A 21,465-nucleotide genomic window follows, 5' to 3' on the forward strand; every position below is an offset into this window, starting at 1 on the left:
GAGAAGCAACAGTATAACGACGGTGGTGTATCAGCAATCCAAATCCCGACCTTAAGCTTTTGCGGCTTCGTGCATGTCGACGCCGCCCTTATAGGCGGGCACACTGCTCTCAACGATACACTGACTGGACTGTGTATAGTCGCATTGATGCAGCCATACGGCAACATACAACACAGCTTCGCCCCAAGAGCTGGGCAGCCTTATGTTGTTCAATGCATACCGTAAGTGGTTTTGAAAGTGCACGCTGCCTACTCAAGGCTCTCCGCACTCCCGAAATCCGCAAGAATCCAACGGCTGCATTGTGCATAGCGACTAGCCAGTCACCGAAAGTTCTAGCGGAGGTATTTGCAGAGCTTTTCATCTGTCTTGTATCCAGTGACACCAAAAATGGCGACCTTCCTTTTTCGACAAGTTAGAGTACCATAACCGATCGCTACAGTCCAGCCTGCTGGATGGATGAGGCAGGTGTCACTTTTTGGGAGCTGCGACACAGTCTCAGCCTCCCCAAACGCCGCACTGCCCCAGGTGAATACGGCGTGACGTATCAAGGATTGCGGAACATTGATAAGTGCTTTCATTACCGTATATTGGACAATATAACGAAGTATTCATAACCGGTGTACTCTCTGCTGAATGGAAATGGTCCGTGGTAATACCAGTTTTATAGGAAGGGCACCCTGCAAGACACTTCAAGTCCTACCGGCCAATACGCCTAACTTCAAATCTCATCAAGTTAATGTAGCCAATGGTCCTGATTCGCCTAGATGCCAGACTAGAGAAACTGAATTCTTTCCCTGAAGTCATGAGTGGCTTTCGTCGCCACCGTTCAGCCCTGGCCTTGTCTCAGTGCTTAAATTTGCCAGAAGAAACAAGAAGTCTGCATATAGCTACGCGCTCTTCGTAGACATGCAGCAAGGTTTCGACTCATTTCCGCATAAAGCGATTATTTTCGCTCTTGCAACCGCGGGAATTTCGGGTCTTCTGCTCCTGTAGGTGCACAATTTTCTATCGCAGGGACGGATGAAAGTGCGTATCGGAGGCATAACGAGTGAATCCCGCGCTGTGAAGCGGTGTGTCCCACGGCGAAACGTTTTATCGCCCTTTCTGTTTAACACCGTGCTCGCCGCGCTTCCAAGTCGCTTGTCTTGGTACAGTGACTTCCCTGTGAGAAAAGCTATCTAAGCAGATGACATTGCTTTGTGTCTAAGTGGCCCTTCACACCTTGGTCAGTGGCTTCGTGCAAGCTTGCAAAGAGCTCTTAACACTACTGTGGAATACTTGGGTGAACTTGGTCTGCACATATCAGCTGCTAAGTCGGTTCTCATAGCATATCACCCTAAACAACGCGCTCGTCGAACAATGAGTCCACTGTACCTGGACGAAGTACCGTTAAGCTGGGTGCGACGACACCGTTATTTGGGCTCAATTGGGGATGATCGCACCTCTGGCGTCCTGCGGTTAAATTGGTACCACGTAAATCGCAAGCCTTCCTTAAGTATGTGGCCGCCGTGACTGCTAGAGGTGCTGCCCGCGACCAAACAACGGCTCTGCAGGTGTATCAGTCATCTCTACTCTCAGGCATGATGTAGGCGTTACTAGTCCTGAGCGTACCACCTAATTTGATTGCCTGACTGGAACGAGGTCATCACGATGTAGCACTGAAATGCGTGCAAGAGGAGCTGACTGCGTCGAAGATTGCCATCTTTACGGACTCTCGCACCGCCCTTAGCAGATTACAGCGCAGTCACATTGATATTCCAGTTTTGCGCAGCATTCCTAACTCTGCAAACAAAATTTCATCGCGTCAGGAAAGTCATGTTGCTCAATGAATACCTTCACGCGTAAGAATCGCCGAAAATGAAGAGGCTGATCAGCTGGCTTCACCTTGCGCTCATAACAACCACGTCTGCCCTGAAATGATGTGCAAGCTTGATGACGCTCGCCTGCTGATTCCTCGCCATCTACTCAAGCCACATCCAGGCCAGCGCGTTCCAAATGGAAGGTACCCGCCCGGTGTTCGCGGTCGAGGCTTGCCTCGTCGCGCTACAGCGCAGCTACTCAAGCTAAGGTTGGCTGTGTGAACGTTTTCGAACGTTTATACAAACGAGGACGTGTGGCCAGCACATCGTGCACGTATTGCGGCTGCTGCGAGACACTTCAGCACTTGATATTGGAGTGTGCCTCTTTCAGTGCGCAGCAAATGTCGCTAGTGAAGGACTATCATCTCCTTGGCCTGCGGTGTATGACACTTGACGAAAGTTTTTACTCCGTGGTTGCACATCTCGACGCAATCAGGCTCATCGCGCTCTACTTACGTTTCTATTATTTACTATCTTAGGTTCACGTTTCTTGCTCAGACACAATTTCTTCTATTTAACATTCTGTACTATTTAACAACCTGCAGTGACCGGCACTACTGCGTGCGACCAGTAGTGCGTGTTCTACTTTATTCTTTGAGATTTGTCATCCTGCTCTTTCTTTACTTCTTCCTCCCCTCCTTCCAATCTTCCATTTCTATGTTTCTGTCCCCTCCTTTCTGAAGAGTAGGGAGGCGTTGTGCCTACGCCGGTGGGAGTTGCCAGCCTGCTCCTCGTTTTCTCTTTTTTGTCAAATGTATACATATTTCCAAAACAAATAACAATAAAAAATGCTAGATACACATAAACCCGATACGGTAAATTAAAGGGGGGGGGGGAGGGTATTTCGCCAAGCAAGACATCATCTTCAACAAAAATGGCTGTGGCTTAGCTAAGGTTAAGCCCAGGATGCGAAGCATACTAGCCTTTATTTTAGTTGTTGAACCACTGTTTAGCCTGGTGAACTACTGTTGCTTGGCTATATTTGGTTCGGCTAGACGAAGAAACCACTCATGCGTTACTCTGCTTCGCCTTCAAGAGTGGAACGCGACAGCGTTCCCATCGACCCACCAAGGCGTGTAAGACAATGGGCTACGGCGCATTGACTACGCGCCCCGCATTGGACGCGGTGAGCGTCGAGCAACGCAGCGTTCGGCGCGGCAACGAAATGTGCGCCTGAGCAAGCGACGCACGCCTGAGCCATAGAAACAGCTCGTTTCTAAGGCAACACCGCATTCACTAGAAGCGCTTTTGTACCGCTTTGAAGCATCGTACTCGTGGCTCAGTGGTAGCGTCTCCGTCTCACACTCCGGAGACCCTGGTTCGATTCCCACCCAGCCCATCCTGCAAGAGTTGAGCCAAAGCCACCTAGAAACAAGCGGAGCTGCTTATATACCGCCGCAACGCCGCGAGCGACGGCGCGAGTTGGAGCCCCATTTCTCCTCTGTCGTGACGTCACGGTGTCACGTGGTATGGCATGGGGTCAAAGGTCATTGAAGGCGACACCGCCGCGCCTGAGGAGCTGGGTTCGCATAAAAGCCCGCATACTTATACGGATGCGCAAACGAATGATGATTGGAGTGCAGCCGGCTGGAGTTTCCCTGTGTTTTGCGCCTGGTCAGGAATGGGCCTCCCGATCGCTGGCCTCCTCTCTTGCAGGTGAGCGCCCCGACGTGTTTTCGGTGAAAGCGCGCACCGTCGTCGCTTATCGCAACAGGAAGGCGGCCGTGCCGTGCGCGCTTGCGAGTTGCCGGTCATCGACACCGCGCGCGGACAGGGCAGCGATAGGCGTGCATGCGGCGCAAACATTTCGACGAGAGTGAGGGCCAAACTTGCTTTGTGGGTGAGTCTGCGAATTCACGCTTTGAGTTGAGCACGCCAGACCAAGACAGATAACGTTAACTTGCAAGTGTACTTTTACGCCTACACGCATACGCGACAACGCCGCGGGCGTCGGAAGGGGATAAAATAGTCGACCGCGCTCCACGCCGGAAGACACCACGTGCAAAACTAAACTAAGCTGCGCTGATCACTGCACGGCGCGTAGATCCGAGGGCAGCGGTCGCTGACCCCAATGTGACGGAAAAGTGCATTTCTACTTGTCTGCTTTCGTTACTGTGCTTGAATTGCATTTTTGCTTCAAAATACGACAAGTATTCGGAATTAGGATGAAATTTAGTATTCTCACATGTTTCCGTTTCAAATCGTTAAATACGTAAGGAGGCACACCATTCAGGCCTTCTGAGCATAGTAAACGTTAAAGTAAGCATAAGTTTATTAGCAACAGTAACAAAACACCCAACTTGTATATGCTCAGAAATGTGAAAGATATACACGCATAGAATACATAACTATCGATGGATTGAAAAAATATGTTATATACAAAATAGAACTCGAACGCAAAAGGAAGGAAAGAAAGCGATAAATAAGCATGTTTTATTTATTTAGCTTACTCCCAAGGCCCAAGGACATTACAGGAAGGACTAGTAAATACAAATATTTGAACGGTGAAACAGAAAAAAGAATACAGTTATAACAAGTAAAGAAAAACACGTTAGCAACCTTTTGCTAACATGAATGGCTGTCTTGAAGCTGTTGATGTCTGTGATGGCGGCGATGGAAGCGGGAAGGTGGTCCATTTTTTGCTAGTCTTTGTAATGAAATATTCGCTGTAGTTATTAGGCCGACAAGATGGCACACTAACTTTATGTTATGGCCTGAATGCGATGACATGTAGACGGGAGCGGAAAAAAGAACGTCTATTAGAGTCGAATTATAACGATAGCTATTGTGCAACAATGGAAGACGAGAGAATTTGCTGCGCAAATATAGTTAGGTTAGGCAGATGTTTCCTTCATTGATGATACGCTGGCATGCCGAAAGTAACCTGACAGAATGAAACGTGCTGCGCGCTTCTGAATCCGCTTCTGAACGGATTCAATCATTTCTGAAAGTGTAGTGTTTTGGGGTCCCAGACAGGGCATGCGTAACCTAATTTATGGTGAACGAGAGTTTTATATAGATGTAGTTTTACTAACGAAGCATGCGGTTTGCGTTGCTAGTAACATGGTTAACATGTATGCGCCAAGAAAGATCAGAACTGATGTGGATGCCGAGGTACTTGTATGAAGTCACAAGATCTAGTAAGATGCCGTCACGAAAATACGCGCTGCTAACATGTGTGGCTCTGTGGAGATATTCGCATAATACGCATAAAATAGTGTCATGCTGAAATCACGTCTTTAACAGAAATCTCTTTAACCTTTTTAAACCTTGACCATAAAGGCTTTAATGCTACCTAATCAATCGCCGACAGTATGTTTCGGTCAACGGTCATGATTCACCCTTATTTAACGCAGCATCAGGAGCTCCGCCGATCTCTGTTTTAGGTCCTTTATTTTTTCTAATATACATTACCGACTTTCCCGATTGTGTACCATCGTCAGTTCACCTATACGCCGATGACTACGTACTGTATCGTGAGATTCGTTATGATAAGGACCAGGAAATTTTACAGTCTAATCTAAATAACATCGCCGCTTGGTGTAAAAACTGGCTCATGGAACGAAACCCCAAGTGATGCAAGCTCATGACTGTTACAAGACGCGATGTGTGTGTGCCTGCATATATGCTTAAAGGGAAGCCGAAACGGTTTTCAATTTCCATGAATTGCTGGGATTAGGAAGAACGGACCTAATAATTTACGATTCCGAAATTTTTTCCTTCGTTTTGGTAATATAAGGGGCGGAAATCGCTTTCTAATGGTATCTTCGACTGGTCGCTTGTATGCCCCGAAGCAGAGTCGGGTAGATCGGTCGTTTCCCGAGCTCAAATGTAGGGGACAAGCGCGCAAGCCGAACGTGCGACTCGCTCTCGGAGGATGAAATTGCCGATGCGAAACCACGTGACTACTGCCAACGTCCGATGATTCGCCTATCCAAAGCTCCCGGCACCGCCAGAAAAACCGGCAGACGTGCCGGCGGGACGAGCGTTCGCCGAGACGCCAGCATGCAGTGGCCTAGGTTGCCAAGGTTACGGTGGGCCGTCGCCAACAGCAGCGACGCGGCGCTGCGATGACGTTTCAATCTCGATGACTGCTCCGACGACAGGGCTCGGAGCGCCCCAGAGCGCTCCAAGGTGGAGGAGAGCAATCGAGAAGAACCAGCCGAACGCAGGGCGTGCACCCTCTTTCAACCAGCCGAAGACAACGCCGCTCGCGAGAGCGCTCCAGAGCGCTCAGAAACGACCAGCCGAAGATAGCATAAATCAACCCCGCGGACACGCCCCCATCGCTTCCCGGAGCGCTGGGTGAGATGGTTGCCAGAGGAGAGAACTGACGAGAGTGACGTCACTCGCGGGGACCGAGCTGCCGGACCGGCGTGCTGGCATGCGCTGGCATGCCTCTTTCCGTCCTGCGCTTTACTGAACGACGCTACGAGAGATTTGCCGCCACCGCCGCTCACGTTTGTTTTCTTTTGCGATTTTCGTAAACTGTTCTTTCCTTCTGTGCTGCGTGAGTGCCTACAGCCAAGAGCGCCCAACATGCCCTCGTTCTGTGCAGCATTCGGCTGCGCGAACACAGGCGAGCGAGACGATGTGGTGTTTCACAGGTTCCCGAAGGAAGGGAAGCTTGCAGCGCAGTGCGGTGACGAGAGAAGTTCGTGCCGACGAAATCAACTGTGCTGTGCTGGGACCATTTCCGCGATAGCCGGATAGCCTTACGACAAATGCGGAAACGCGTTGTTGCTAGCGTTGCTATACTCCGTTTCATACATCAGGTGCAACGCTGTGGAGGCTTGAGATACTTCTTGCAGTGGCTGCGTTCGCGCTTAGAAAAAGTTCGGTGCTTCTTGACCAGATTTTTGAGAAAATGTTTCATATATAAGCTCAGTTCTGAATGAAAAAAAAAAGAATTTACCCATAGAAACAATCCGTGTACTTATACGGCTGCTAACACGTTCTTTTAAATCAATTTTCTTTTCGGCATTTTTTGATTGCAGCCCGTCGCGGCAGCTTCACGTGCATGCTCGCGCGAGCAAACGCCGCTGGCTCGCTGCGAAGCATAGACGGAAACACGCGCAGTAATAAATTTTGGTGACCGGACCTCGTGCGTAGCTTCCACAGCGTTGCACCTGAGGTATGAAATGGAGTATAGGCTTGCCTAGTGACATTCGACGTACGGTTGCAGTTATCGTGTTTACCACACGGCGGTGCTAAAACTGCCTAATATCTTTATGTCAACACTAGCATGGAGCACGCATACCGATTCTTGATTGAGCCACAATCGCAAAGTCGTCGAACCATAGTATGAATATTGCACATATAATACCTCTGGCCACCTCTGGATGTGTATGATAAACAACTTCCATGACTGTACCTCGCAGCGCTGCATGTGCGCGCTTTGAAATGCGGCACTTATGTTCGCGATCGTGTACCAACACTCATAAAACCACGGGACTTTAGACAAGCAGCGGCAAGGTGCTTGACATCGCGGAATTGCACCCGTGTTCACAATCTAATGAGAAGTTAGTGCTTCGGCATTCGTCCAGCGGCAAGTTCCCAGTGACATTTTAGCGCGTTTTTTCTCCCATCAATGGAACGTGCAGCTACATGAAAAAAAAAACATACGTACCAGCTAAGATTTCCAACACGCGAGAAGGTGCACACATCGCTCTCGCTTTTGGCACACTCAACATCGTCGTTGCCGCCATCGTATCCCGTATCGGCTGTCAATTCCAACATGTACGGTGAAAATACAAGCTGTCCGAGACAGCGAGAACGTTCCATAATGCTTACAACTCAGCTGTGAAGCCAGAACAGAACCAGAGCACGGCGTGCTACGCTCTGAAACGGCGGCGCCGACCGGCGACTGCCGCGAATGACGTCACAGCGGCCCCGACCAATCACGGGCAACAGCGGCGTTCGCGCGATACCCCGAGGCGCTGGTGCGCGTTTTCATGAAAAAACAGCCGCTTGCGCTCGTTTTCGCCCTTTTTGAACCAGATATTCGTGTTCAGGGGACTCAAAACTGTAGAATGCCGCAGAGAACTCATTTTTTCGAAAAGTGTTTCAGCTTCCCTTTAACCACGTCCAGCTAGAACAAGTTTCATCCTGCCGTTATTTAGGTGTAACTATATCATTTGACTTATCCTGGTAATCTCACATCGACTCCATAATGAATGGGCTCGGTAGCTGTGTGAAAGCACAGTCTACCAATCCGTTCATCTTTACCATGCAGACACTCACCGTCGTCGCCAGCACGCTCCATGGTGGCTCTCCTGCCTGCTTACGCCGGACCTACACTGAATTCCGCCACAAACTACTTCGAGGATGGCTGTCACAACTGGCGCCATCCGTTGACAGATCTGCACGTCACTGTCCCGCCACCAGATATCTGGATCTCCGATCCAACCTGGACAATCCAATCCCATCGAAGCAAACGTCAACCTCAGCCGCCATAAGAGAGTGCCACCCGTCTGCGCCGCTCTGTGGGCTCGGTAGCTGTGTGACAGCAGTCTACCAATCCGTTCATATTTACCGTGCAGGTTGGCAACTCCCAGCTTCTGTTTTGTAAAAAATCAAAGAATTACTTTTTTAGTACAGTTGCCGAGCCCGCAGTGCTGCGTTGTTATTATTGTCAAATGTTCGGGAGTGACCCGTTCTTTAATACTTTTGACAGGGGATATTGAAGCTAACCTGGGACCCACGCTAGATTCTGTGCTCGCTTTACTACGAATTGTGTCCGCAGGCCAAACCAAACTAATCTCCGAACTTCAGACTGTTAAAGATTACCTGCTGTCTACGGACGTAACACTGACTGACATATGCAAGCGTTTGACTGACCTTGAAGCACATTACAGCCGGCTTTCAAGCATGCGCACTGAAATGGATGACCTGAAAACTTTAAGCGCTGCAATAACCCGTCAGTATGATGACCATGAATCCTGTGTAGACGACACCGGAAACCACTCGCGCCGAAACAATCTGATATTTTATAGCATTCATGATCCCAATCCCAAAAAATCCTTCGCTGATTCTGAAGCAATAGTCATTCGTCACAACAACGAAAACCGTCAATTAACAACCGATCCTTCTCATATAGAACGCGCACACCGCCTTGGGCGCCCTTCACCAGATCGCGTCCGGCCTTTGATCGTAAAATTGAACTCAGTTAAAGCCAAACAGTCGATGTCATCGGAAGGCAAGAAATTTAGACACAAATTACAGCGTTGGTGAAGATTTCTCACCTTCAGTCCGGCATGCCCCCCTCCCCCCCCCCCCCGAAAGCGTATAGTAACCTTCGTCAAAAAAAAATCTACAGCATTTAAATTGAGCTTCAAAACATTGTTCATTGGTTCAAAACGTTACGTATTTGATGAATCCTCCCAGACAGTAAAGTAACAAACGTAGCAATCACCACGATGTCAATTATCCTCAAACACGCCCCAAACAGCACCTCAGACTACCCTATATCTTTCCGTAATTTTTAACAACATTCGCAGCTTTATTTCAAAACGTGAACTCGTCTCTAATCTTGTTTCATTTTCCAGCAGCAACTTACTCGTATTAACAGAAACATGGCTTAATAGTGACGTCACTGATCACGAGATCCAGGCTTACTTGCCAAATTTTCAGGTATTCCGCAAGGACTGCGACGGCAGAAAGGGATGAGGAGTGCTCATTGCAGTTAGCAAGCAACTACCATCCACTATGGTTAATTTTTCATCCGATCTCGACGTACTATCGATAAAATGCCAAGATGCACCACAACCCGTTTAACTGGGAGTGTGCAACAAACCCCCGCAAGGAAACCCTGATTTCCCTGGCATTCCGTACTAAATGAACTTTCAACCAAGCACCCTAACACACGCATTGTCTTGTTTGGTGACTTTAATTTTCCAAACAATAATTGGCCTAACCTAACTGTTGACGGAGGATGCCACATCGAGGCAATCGAGATTATAAATGTCTGCCTTAATTTTAACTTTACTCAAATTATATCCAAACCAACCCGCGTACCCAAGATTGTGAAAGCATTTTAGACTTGAATCTAACCAGTATCCCTGAAACCATAAAATCCATCTCATACTTGCGAGAAATAAGTGACCACCAAGTACTTCAAGCCAACTTTATAATTACTCCACTAAAACAACAAACCACCAAAAAGACTATACGACTCTACGATAAGGGAAATTACCCCGCTATAAATAACGAACCAAATCATATTCTTCTAATATTCCAAGAAAATTTTCATTGTCACTCGGTGCATGAGAACTGGACGTTATTTAAGGATAAAATAGATATAATACTCAACAAATTAATCAAAAGTTTAGTTCCTGTGCCTGCTCTCAAAAACCATGGTTTACTAAAACACTCAAACGACTAGAAAACAAGAAAAAACGCCTGTTCCGCTCCGCCAAGCTGCGCGATAATGAAAACGCGTGGTTGAAATATTATACAACCGAAAAAACATACATAACGGCACTACGTAACGCTAAGCATTCTTTTTTCCACGCTGACTTGCCAAAAATGCTGATTACCAACCCAAAAAAATTCTGGCAGGTTATCAATCCAAACCACGCCTGCATTGTCGCTCTTATAAAAGAATCTGATGAAGTGTTCACCGACTTTGAAAGTGCTAATATGTTTAACACCGCATTTTCATCTATATTTACTAGCGAAACCGACATGCCACCCCCTGTACGGTCCAGTGTCGTCGGAAAATTGTTACGCCGACAATTTTCTTTGTGGCGTCTGGAATTTCTGCCATAAGTAACAAACTTAAACTATCTTCATCAGCCGGGATCAATAACATTAACTCAATGTTTCTAAGGAACACTCAAAACATTTCTGCATCAGTTTTGTGTTTACTGCAGTACACACAGTCACTTTCCACGGGCCAACTTCCTGCCGATCGGAAATACGAAAAGGTCATTCCAGTCTTCAAATCAGGTTTCACAGAATCACCTCTAAACTACCGACCCATTTCTTTAACAAGTATCCCGTGCAAAATCATGGAGCATGTCATTTACACACATATCATGGGCTTTCTCGATTCGGATAATTTCTTCAATCCTGCACAGCATGGATTTCGCAGGGGTTTTTCGGGCGAAACTCAACTGGCCATGTTTGCGCACGACTTACATGCTAACTTAGACTGCAATTTCCAGAGTGACGCCATTTTCCTGGACTTCACGAAAGCGTTTGATAAAGTACCCCATAAGCGCCTTCTACTCAAACTTTCACTGGTAAATCTTCCCCCCGACATCATAAATTGGATCCATGAATTTGTAAATAACCGCTCTCAGGCTGTTTTTGTTAACAATGCTACCTCTGGTTCCATTCCAGTAACATCAGGCGTTCCGCAAGGGTCCGCCCTTGGCCCATTTTTATTCCTTATATGCATTTACGACCTACCAACTCATGTATCTTGTAATATCCGAATGTTTCCCGACGACTGTGTTATTTATCGCACTGTTACCAACGCCTCTGATCAATTAACCCTTCAAAGTGATCTTACCAATGTAAAGCAATGGTGCGACGATTGGCTAATGAAACTTAACCCTCACAAATGCAAAACCTTATCTTTCAACCGCCGCCGCTTTCCACTTGTTTTTTCTTGTGCGATTAGCAGCGTTCCTGTCGAAGCAGTTCAGTCATTGAAGTACCTGGGAGTCACTTTCTGCCATGACCTTTCTTGGGCTTTACACGTCACTAACGTCATATCATCTGCAAATAAAAGACTTGGATTTTTGCAACGTCATCTACATAACGTGCCTAAAAACGTAAAATTGTTAACTTATAAAACTCTCGTGCGATCAAAATTTAAATATGCTTCACCAATTTGGAAATCGCGCCAAGCTTGCATTCAAGACACCCTTCAGTCACTTAAAAACCGTGCTACTAGATTCATTCATTGTTCGTATTCTCATGATGCGAGCGTGTCATCATTAAAAGCAGAATCTAATTTACCCCTTCTCTCATGTCGCCGCCGTATCGCGTCTTTATAAACTTTCTCATAGCTCGGCGGATATCTCGCCATACATTGCTCCCCCAACACGCATATCCAATCGCACTGGTCATCCTCTTATGGTATGGACGAAGACGAAGACGAACGAAAACAGTCCTCGCCTAAATGCCTAGGGACAACGTCAGTGCTGCCTTTTTAGTACTCGACGAGGTTTGTTAGCTCCGGGTCTGATCGATGCTGTTCAGCGAAGTCTGCCGCGCTTATTCCCAGGAAGGCGTTGTCATCCTCGTCCGCTTGTGGCGGTGGGTCAGTGGGGGCGCGTGATAGGCAGTCGGCATCACACTGTTTCTGTCCAGACTTGCAGATGACGGTCATGTCAAACCCCTGGAGTCAGACACTCCAGCAATGCGTCCTGACGGAGGTATATATATATATATATATATATATATATATATATATATATATATATGTGTGTGTGTGTGTGTGTGTGTGTGTGTGTGTGTGTGTGTGTGTTTAGCGAAAAGCATACTTAATTATCTTTCTCTGGTGACCGCTTTTCAGAGGCTCAAAAATGTTAAACATTATCACTCGGCGCACGACACACCTGCATGAATCAGAAGTTTCTAAAATGGTATTTGTCTATCTGTTGTCTGTTGTCACCGAAAGCTTGTGTGACCTGATTGTAACCAGGATGCGCAGAACACACGGGAGAGGAGCCAGCCGCACGCCGTATTTTGTTGTGTCTTTGATAGTGCTTCTTTGTCTTATTAACGTTTTCAGAGCAAAATAGGCAACACCCCACGCATGTGTGGGGTGGCCAAAGCTTCAAGGAATGTCGAAGAAGAATTGTTGCACGGTGGGGGCTCAAATACCGGCGAAAATGTGCCAGCGACATGGTTCTATATAATCATTCCCCGCAAAGCCTCATCAGCGGGAGCAACGGTAGCAATGGATCGTCGCTTCGGCGGGAAATTTCTTGTTCGGATCTGTCACTTTGTCACTTCGGTGTGTTTTTCAACTCGATCGGAGTTAGACGCGTAAGCGACGAAGTTCGTCTGCAGTGCAGCATGCGTTTAAAGGCATTTCGCTAATGTTCAGAATGCCGTTTGCCGCTTATATTGTTTTCTGCTTCTTGGCCGCATTGGGCTAGCTAGGCAGCACGACTGCACGAGCGCGTTTTGTTGTATGTTAAAGCTACACAAGTTTGCAAGAACTGAAATTGTTAGTTTTATGTGGCCCGGTAAATTCCCGCACCAGCTGTCGCGCACTTCTTGTTTTTACATCTATTTTATGCGTGGCTTCGCACAGGTTTAACTGTTGCTAGTTGCTTCATGCATAACTCTTGTTGATTCTTTTGAGCTGCGAGGTTTTCACCCTGCCTCGTTTCTAAAGGGTATAAACCACGCTGCGTCTTATCGGTATGATACCAAGCAAGTGCTTCTTTAACAGCTTTATTCTTTTCGATCGAGGGCATCTTAGATATTGTGGTTTTTTGGGAAATCTGTCATCTTTCTAACCCCTATCCCCCATCCCCAGTGTAGGGTAGCAAACCGGAGACTCATATCTGGTTAACCTCCCAGTCTTTCCTCTTCGTTCTCTCTCTCTCTCTCTCTCTCTCTCTCTCTTGGGAAATGTGTTTAGAAAATAGGTAGTTCAGGACGAGAATTGCTAATAGCTGTTGCATATGGTATTTTTCTTCTAATTTTCGCTGAAAACTTCGCGTCACGTTTGGAAAGTCATCATATCTCGATGCTGTCTGAGTAGACTTAACAGGCAGAGTGATTTGTTTGTTTCACAACGTAGGGGTCGCTTCTTGCACGTGAATCTTGTACTCAACTGGATTATTTCTTATTTTGCTTACGCCGCAGAGGATTAAACCCGGCCTTGCCGCCAGCGCTCATCTACTTTGACTGGCGCTGCTCTGCCTTTAAATATATCATGGGGCACCTCTCTCTAGTAACGATAAAAAAGTACTGAAAAGTTAGCAAGACTTTAGCTTTGTACGTTTCCAAGCAGCTCCCTTGAGTAAATTAAAATTGCAGAAACTGCAGCGGGAACGGCATGTTCATTGGCGGTACATCGCTGCTTTTATTAACCCGTGCTTTTGGTGACTTCGTTGACTAGTGTACGCGTTACCATCAATAAATTCGCAATCACTCTTCTTGAGGCGACTTTGACTGCACTTATTCAGCGATATCACATGCATTCATCGGCAGAAAAATCACAACGGCATATGCCCACATCGCACCGTGAGGATTTGTTTGATATAAGTCTATGCTAATGACGGGTGCTTATTGTTGAGGTACAGAAACAGCATTACGGCAAGGGCAGAATTAAAAAAATCACGATCGAGGCATCGCATTAGTCAACAAAATTTATCGGCTAAATGGAGTTCATGGCGTTTGTCTGCGGGACGCAGCTGGCGCGTATGTGGACCATGTTGTCCCGAACACAGCTAACATCGTGTTCGTACCCGCTCCCACAGAGGTCAGCGTCTTCCCTACAGCTGTCACAGCAGAAGAAGCAGTCTGGCGCCCGAACAAAGGAGAAATCGCAGCCGCGAACTTCAGCCATCCTTGCTGCAAAGGGTTGTCGTCTGCTACTGCTCCCGCGCGTACTGTTGGAAGCGCCCGCTAGGTGGCTATTAGTGGCGCCTCTATAGGCGGTGCACGAGGCGTACAGAGCTGCGCTCAAATTTTGCAGTAGGTGGTATCATAATCGTCGGTGAATTTTATTGCGATTGCAATTTTATGGACAATCAAGGCGCATTTTTTTGGCGGCGCCGTGATGTTCCGCATAAAATCCAAGGGCGACAACACGGTTCCGGGCGTCGTACGCTGCGGGTGAAAGCACGCGAGCGGGAAGCCGGCGACCGCGGCTCCATCTGGCGCGCGCAAAGGAGAAAGTGGCGGACAAACGCGCCGTCTTCCCTCACGCGAAAGGCCGTGTGAGGATGAGAGGGAGGGAAGGGGATAGCGGCGTTGTGCTTTGGCAGCAACATTTCGCGACCGCAAGGGGAACTCACGATCGCGGCTCAATCTCGCACGCCATATATACATGGAGGAAAGAGGGGAGGCAGCACGGGGAAGAAATGAGGGGAGGGGGACAGCTTCGACTCCCTCAACAAGTGCATACTTTGCATGGCCGCGCGGTGTCTCTTGCAACGAATCTTGAAAGGTACCTGCAGACGGCTCATACCTTTGTGCGCGCTGTGTTCTAGCCGCTCTGGCGTTGAAGTGGTAGACGGAACGAAGATGCCTTCCTTCGCTGCTGCTGCGCTGTGCTTTCTCAATCCAGCGTTTTGACAGCGGGTGTCCGAGCTCATTCAGTGTGATGTGCTCACGTTTTCTTGTGCACGCTGACACCATGTTTGTTATTATGCAAAAAAGATGAGGCGTGCAGACAGGACACAAGAGAAGTGGACAACACGAACGGCGTTCGTGTTGTCCACTTCTCCTCTCGTGTGTCCTGTTTGCACGCCTCACCGCTTTTGCATAATGAATCCTTACCAACTAGCTCAGCTTTCTGTCGTTCCATGTTTGTTTATTCAGTTAGTAAGCAAAAGTTTCCAAGTTTATACGGCCGATAAAACTGCCATCCTTACTTCATATAGTTGTCTACTAATTTGCTATCGCAATCCATGCTTCGCCTTTCATACGAAACTGCGATTTCTTTTATGCGAAGCATATTAACGTAGGTTTCGGGCCTTCGCGCGACGCCCGGCGGTGGCCACCATTGACCCTGAAGTGGGGTCACGTGACATGACGTCACGTGATGACGTCACACAGGCTGCAGATGGGGCCTCATATCGCGCCGTCGGACGTCGCCCGGCGGAGGCCTCCACGCTTCGGTTCGCGCCGTCGCGCGCAACGCGGCGGCGGCGCCACCATCGCTGCATCACGTGATATGTGACGTCACGCCAGGGATGAAGCGGCGCGCGCCCGCCGTCGTGTCAGTCTCTGTGCCCGCAACCGCGCCAGCGTCTTTGCGCCGGGCGTGTATGCGGTGCAGATGCCTCCAAACGCTAAGGATACGCTAAGGTTAAGCCCAGTGGATGCGAAGCATCCACTGGGCTTAACCTTGATAAGCCTCCAATTTTTTTTAAGTCGCGTGGTTTGTTCGGCTTCCAGCGCATTTTTGCGGTCCTTCTGTAATTTGGCATGGTACCCCTGCACTAATGAACAACGACCAGGTGATAAACATTATTTAGCAGTCTGCGACGCATTTTAAGCACTTTATGCTGACAGCGCGGAACTGAGACTTGTGGTGCAGTTAGCGAAAGACAGCTCAGCCGTCCTGGCGCAGCTAATTTGAATTAATGACTAATAATAATAATAATATTTGGGGTTTTACGTGCCAAAACCACTTTCTGATTATGAGGCACGCCGTAGTGGAGGACTCCGGAAATTTTGACCACCTGGGGTTCTTTAACGTGCACCTAAATCTAAGCACACGGGTGTTTTCGCATTTCGCCCCCATCGAAATGCGGCCGCCGTGGCCGGGATTCGATCCCGCGACCTCGTGCTCAGCAGCCCAACATGAATTAATGACTAGTACTGGGAGATGTTTGCGATGCTTTCGATGGGCGCCAACATGATTGTGACTTATTTCGGTAGTTTTTACAGCGAAGCTGTTTACCTCTAGCCCCATGTATAACCCCAGCATGAGTTCCCAGGGGGGCACGTACTCTTACCGGCTTGCGTCCGTGTAACGACGTGTGGTCAGGAATGCGTGAGCCGATCCCGGAGACAGTGTAATACCGGGTTGACCTGCGGCGGAGGTGGAGCAGGCTTCAATCCACCACCTTCCAAAAATAAGTTTAATATCTTGGATCCAAGCAGAACCACATAAATTCGGCGTTGTAACAGAAAGTATACATATACAGATACATGTATATCACAAATGCTGCTCGGCACGCATCTTGCGAACAGCAGGGCGGCCAATTACATTGGTTAGGGAAGTCTTAAATTCAGAGCATGTCTGAAACTGCTTCATGGTTATTACACCACAGGCTGGCCACACCAGCGAGGTAGAACGTGGCTCAGTTTGGCCGCTTAGTACCATTTGTTACGGAAGCTTAGCCTATCGTACGCCGTGAGCCATTCGTCCACATCAGTGTCGTCCACTCCAGTGTAGATAGGAGGATCGCGGTGACGAGGCATCCCGGTACACGCAGTGGGTGCGGGAGGAGGCGTTTGCTGGGAGGCGTCGTGGGGCATGGTAGATGGTAGGGTATGAGACCGGAGTTCCAAGATGGTTGTCGGACGTCACCCAGCACCACCACCAATTCTAACGGTGTTTATTTGGCAGAGCTCGAAGCAGCGCAACGTCAACGGTCAGGCCAGTGACAGCTTCCAAGCACGAGGGCCGTTGCCTAGCAATAGCGCTTGACCCACTAGCGTTTTGATTCATTAGCGCCACTAGCGTCGCTCTTCTTCGTTACAATCACCGCCGGGAGCGATAAGGGAGCCGACTGGCGATCTAACAGCTCGTCACGATGAGCGATTCATAGTAAGGCTTTAGACAGTCGACATGGACAATCTCTCGTCCATGGCTTCGCATGTCTGAAGATGGTTGTCAACTGGTTGTATTACATAGTTTACATCAGATGCGTATTTGAGGACACTATAAGGGCCTTCATACTTCGGAACAACTTTTGAAGAGAGGCCAGGGGCAGTGAATAGGACACGAGCGCTCCCGGATCGAAGGTGACCGTGAAAGGTGCGTCACCGCGAATGCATCATCGAAAGTAAAGGCCCGAAAAGGGTCGTGGCACTCTTCATGTCTGACCGTGGCAGAAATAGACACGCACTCGGATGTATCCGGCCGTTATGGCAGAATTGTGCCGATGGTGTCCGCAGGGTGCCGACCACATATTAAGAAATAGGGTGAAAATCTAGTGGTGGCCTGCGTAGTGGTGTTATACGCGTAGGTTACGAAGGGTAGGATGGCATCCCAGTTCGTGTGGTCGGAGGCGACGTACATTGAAAGCATGTAGCCGAGCGTACAGTTGAAGTGTTTTGGTAGGCCATTCGTTTGAGGGTGGTACGCCGTAGTTGTGCGATGAACAACGTGGCACTGTTTGAGAATGGCCTCAACTACTTCCGACAGGAAGATGCATTCGCGATCTCTGAGTACTTCTCGAGTTGGACCATGCCGCAGAATGAATCGGTGAAGCAGCTATGTGGCAACGTCGCGCGCTGTGGCTGCCGGGAGCAGTGGCGTAGCCAGAAATTTTGTTCGGGGGGGGGGGGGGGGGGGCTACGCCACTGGCCCATGTGTGTGTGTATATATATATATATATATATATATATATATATATATATATATATATATATATATATATATATAAATGGGGCCAGTGGCGTAGCCAGAAATTTTGTTGTTGCATTTAAAAGAAAAAGTTTGATTCTAGTGACTACTGGTTTCAAATTTTTTATTTAGGTGGTCAATTATTTATTAAAAATTGGCCAAATCGAAAATTTTCAGAAAACGACACTATCAAGTTTAAAACTCCGTGACTCAACAATGAAAAATGATATCACAATTTTGTGAATTGCATCTAATAGTACATCTACAGCGGGCAAAATGGATATGTTACACATATATCTCAAAAAAATTTAGTATTGTGGAAATACGGCGTGTGCAGAACCCTTGTACACAACGTAACCAATTCACGTAAGATACAAATTGACATAGCAAACTTGTCCGCTTTGACTGTTATGATAGATGCCGTTTACAGAACCACAATGTCTGTTATTCATGCATAGCTATTAGTTTGTAAACGTCGTGCTTCTATATTTTCAAACTTTCGAATTTTTCAAAATATTTTAAACAGCATTCAGGCCCTAAATCGAAGTTTTGTTTCCAACAGAACTAGGACTTAACTTTCTCTCTCAAATGCAACGAATTTCAATAAAAGCGATTCGCAGGATTATCTAAGAAAAGGGTTTCTGCGTTTTACAAGTATTTACAAGTATTTACAAGTTTTACAAGGCCGCGTCGGATTGGGCCCGAGCTAAAGCTTCCTCTTAAACAATTTGTCAAGGGGTCAAATCCATGAATAATAACTGCATTGTCATTGCCAAAGATGCTGCAAGCGAATTCTTGAACGCTACGCACAGTCAAAACAATAAAATATGTATTTTTTCATAAAAGAATATACTCGTATGTGCCAAAAATATTGCCCAAAATAACTGATATCAATGCTTCCATATTTTTGTCTATTTAAGTGAAGAAAATATCACACGAACTTTAGAACTATATCAGTTCGAAACCAGGAAAGCAGTGCATGCCATTGATATGAAAAATTAAAAGGCAATGAACTGAACAAGTTGAGGACAAATATGTTAATGAAACTTTGTCATTCAAGAACCGTGCTTACATTCTTGTATATATGCAATGACCAGTGAAAAAATCTCAATGACGCCGTAATTTGTTTTAATGTATTACGCAGAAGCAGCTGTCACCGGTCGTGTATCGTGAGTAATTGCACCGAAATGAGTCGCAACAGAGGGCACGTATAAAAAGCAGGAATTCTGCAATATATACGAGGGCAAGTCAAATGAATGTGAGCCAACAACGGGGTACTTCTTTTAAAAGTAGTCTTCATGAGAATTTAGACATTTGTCCCAATGACTAACGAGTCGCGCGATTCCCATCTTATAAAACTCCTTGGGTTGCTGCTTCAAAAAGTCTGTATCTGGTTCCCTTGAGCTGTTTTTTCGGTTGCCCCAAAATGTAGAAGTCGCAAGGTGACAGGTCTGAGCTGTATGGCGGATGCTGCAGCGTTTCCCCCTTGAACTTTGCCAGTTTTGTATTAACCACATAAGCGACGTGGGGACAGGCATTGTCGTGGAACAAGATGACCCCATTCGTCAATTTTCCACGTTGTTCGTTCTTGATTGCGACACACTGCCGTTCTGGCGTTTCACAATATCGGAAACAATTGATAGCCTCTCAAGATTTAGCAAATTCTATCAGTAATGGACCCTGACGACCGAAAGAAAAGGCAACAACACCTTTCCAGCGGAAATGAAGGCCTTTGCGTTCTTTGGTCGTGGTAAATTCGAATGTTTCAACTGTAAGCTTTGCCGTCGTGTTTCAGGCTCGTAGTAGTGGCACCAAGGTTCGTCCCCGATCACAATTGCAAACATGTAGTCGTCATCCTCATTGGGATACCCGATCAGATGAGTCAAGGCAGCGCGAAACTTCTCCGTCTTCTCGCTATGAATCAAAATCTTGGGGATCCACTGCGCACCAAAGAGCCGATAACCGAGAAGCTCATGAATTAAGGCGTGAACCGAACCGTGACTGATGTTCAGACGGTCTGCCAGTTCATCGATGCTTATCCTCCGTTCTTGTTTCATCAGCTCATGAACCTTTGAAATTGTGTGGGGGGTGATTGCACGATGGTTTAGGCCCGGTCTTGGAATGTCTTTACAACGTCCTTTAAACCGTTTGCTCCAACGCTTCACAGTGGTCAATGAAATGCCGTGTTCAACGTAAACGGCAGCCATACGGCGATTAATTTCTGTTTCTGAAACACCTTTAGCTGTCAAAAACTTCGCGACACCGAGCTGTTCAACTTTTGAAGTGTCCATTATGTGACGCAACCATATTCAACCCAGTGTATGAGAGCATTAAAGAACATTTATCTTCACACCTGCGTGTCACTTTTGTAAATGAGACATGCCGTTCTCCTACGCGCATGCCTCGCAGCTAATGAACCGAACCATTATTGCGCGGTTAGGGTAGGCGCACTTTCATTTGACTCGCCCTCGTACATTAGAAATGTAAAGATACAATGGGATATACAAATGTGAAAATACAGCTTGATAAAGGACAAAAAATTGTCACTGGAAACATAGTTCACTGCATGTATACACAAAACATCGCAACAAGATATTTAAGTATACGTATAAGTCTCCAATGAGTCTATGTATGTAAGAAAAAGTAACCGTATGTAATGCGTCAAACAAGGCAAATAAACATGTTGCACAATCATAGATTCACAGAATCCTAGATTCCGCCCCCATTCCATCCACTCCCCCCGATGTATTGCGCGCGACGGAAGGCGACGCTCTTGCTCCCCGCTTTTCTCCTTTGCGCACACAAGACTGAGCCACCATCGTCGGCTAACCCATTCCACCTCCCCGCCTACGCTTTCACTCGCACATACAGCATGCAGCGCGTGGTCACGATTTTATCACCCTTGGACTTTACACGAAACATAAGGGCGATGGCAGGAATGCGCCTGGAGTGTCCATATAATTGCTTTCGCAATAATATAATAAACGTATCCGGCAACTGAAGCGTCCCGTCGCCCATTACTTTCCGCAAAAGAAGTATCAAAATCGAACTTTCACCATGCGACAATTCGCTGCGCCGCAACAATGTATTTTTTTTTTCTGTGGGGCGGAGGCACCGAAATAGAAAAAAAACGCATAGGAAAGTATGTTGGCCAGAATCGAATGCCTACATCGGGCACCTAATGGGGCTACAGAAATAATACCGAAGAAAACATGAGACGATTGGCCCACTGAGAACCATACGCATATTGCTCAGTATCCTACACCGGCGAAACAAGACTTTCCGGAAAGGTTCCGCTCAAGGAACGTGGTGCAATCCTTCGAGTCC

Source organism: Dermacentor albipictus, chromosome 3, assembly GCF_038994185.2.
Source record: "Dermacentor albipictus isolate Rhodes 1998 colony chromosome 3, USDA_Dalb.pri_finalv2, whole genome shotgun sequence".
Lineage (NCBI taxonomy): Eukaryota > Metazoa > Arthropoda > Arachnida > Ixodida > Ixodidae > Dermacentor > Dermacentor albipictus.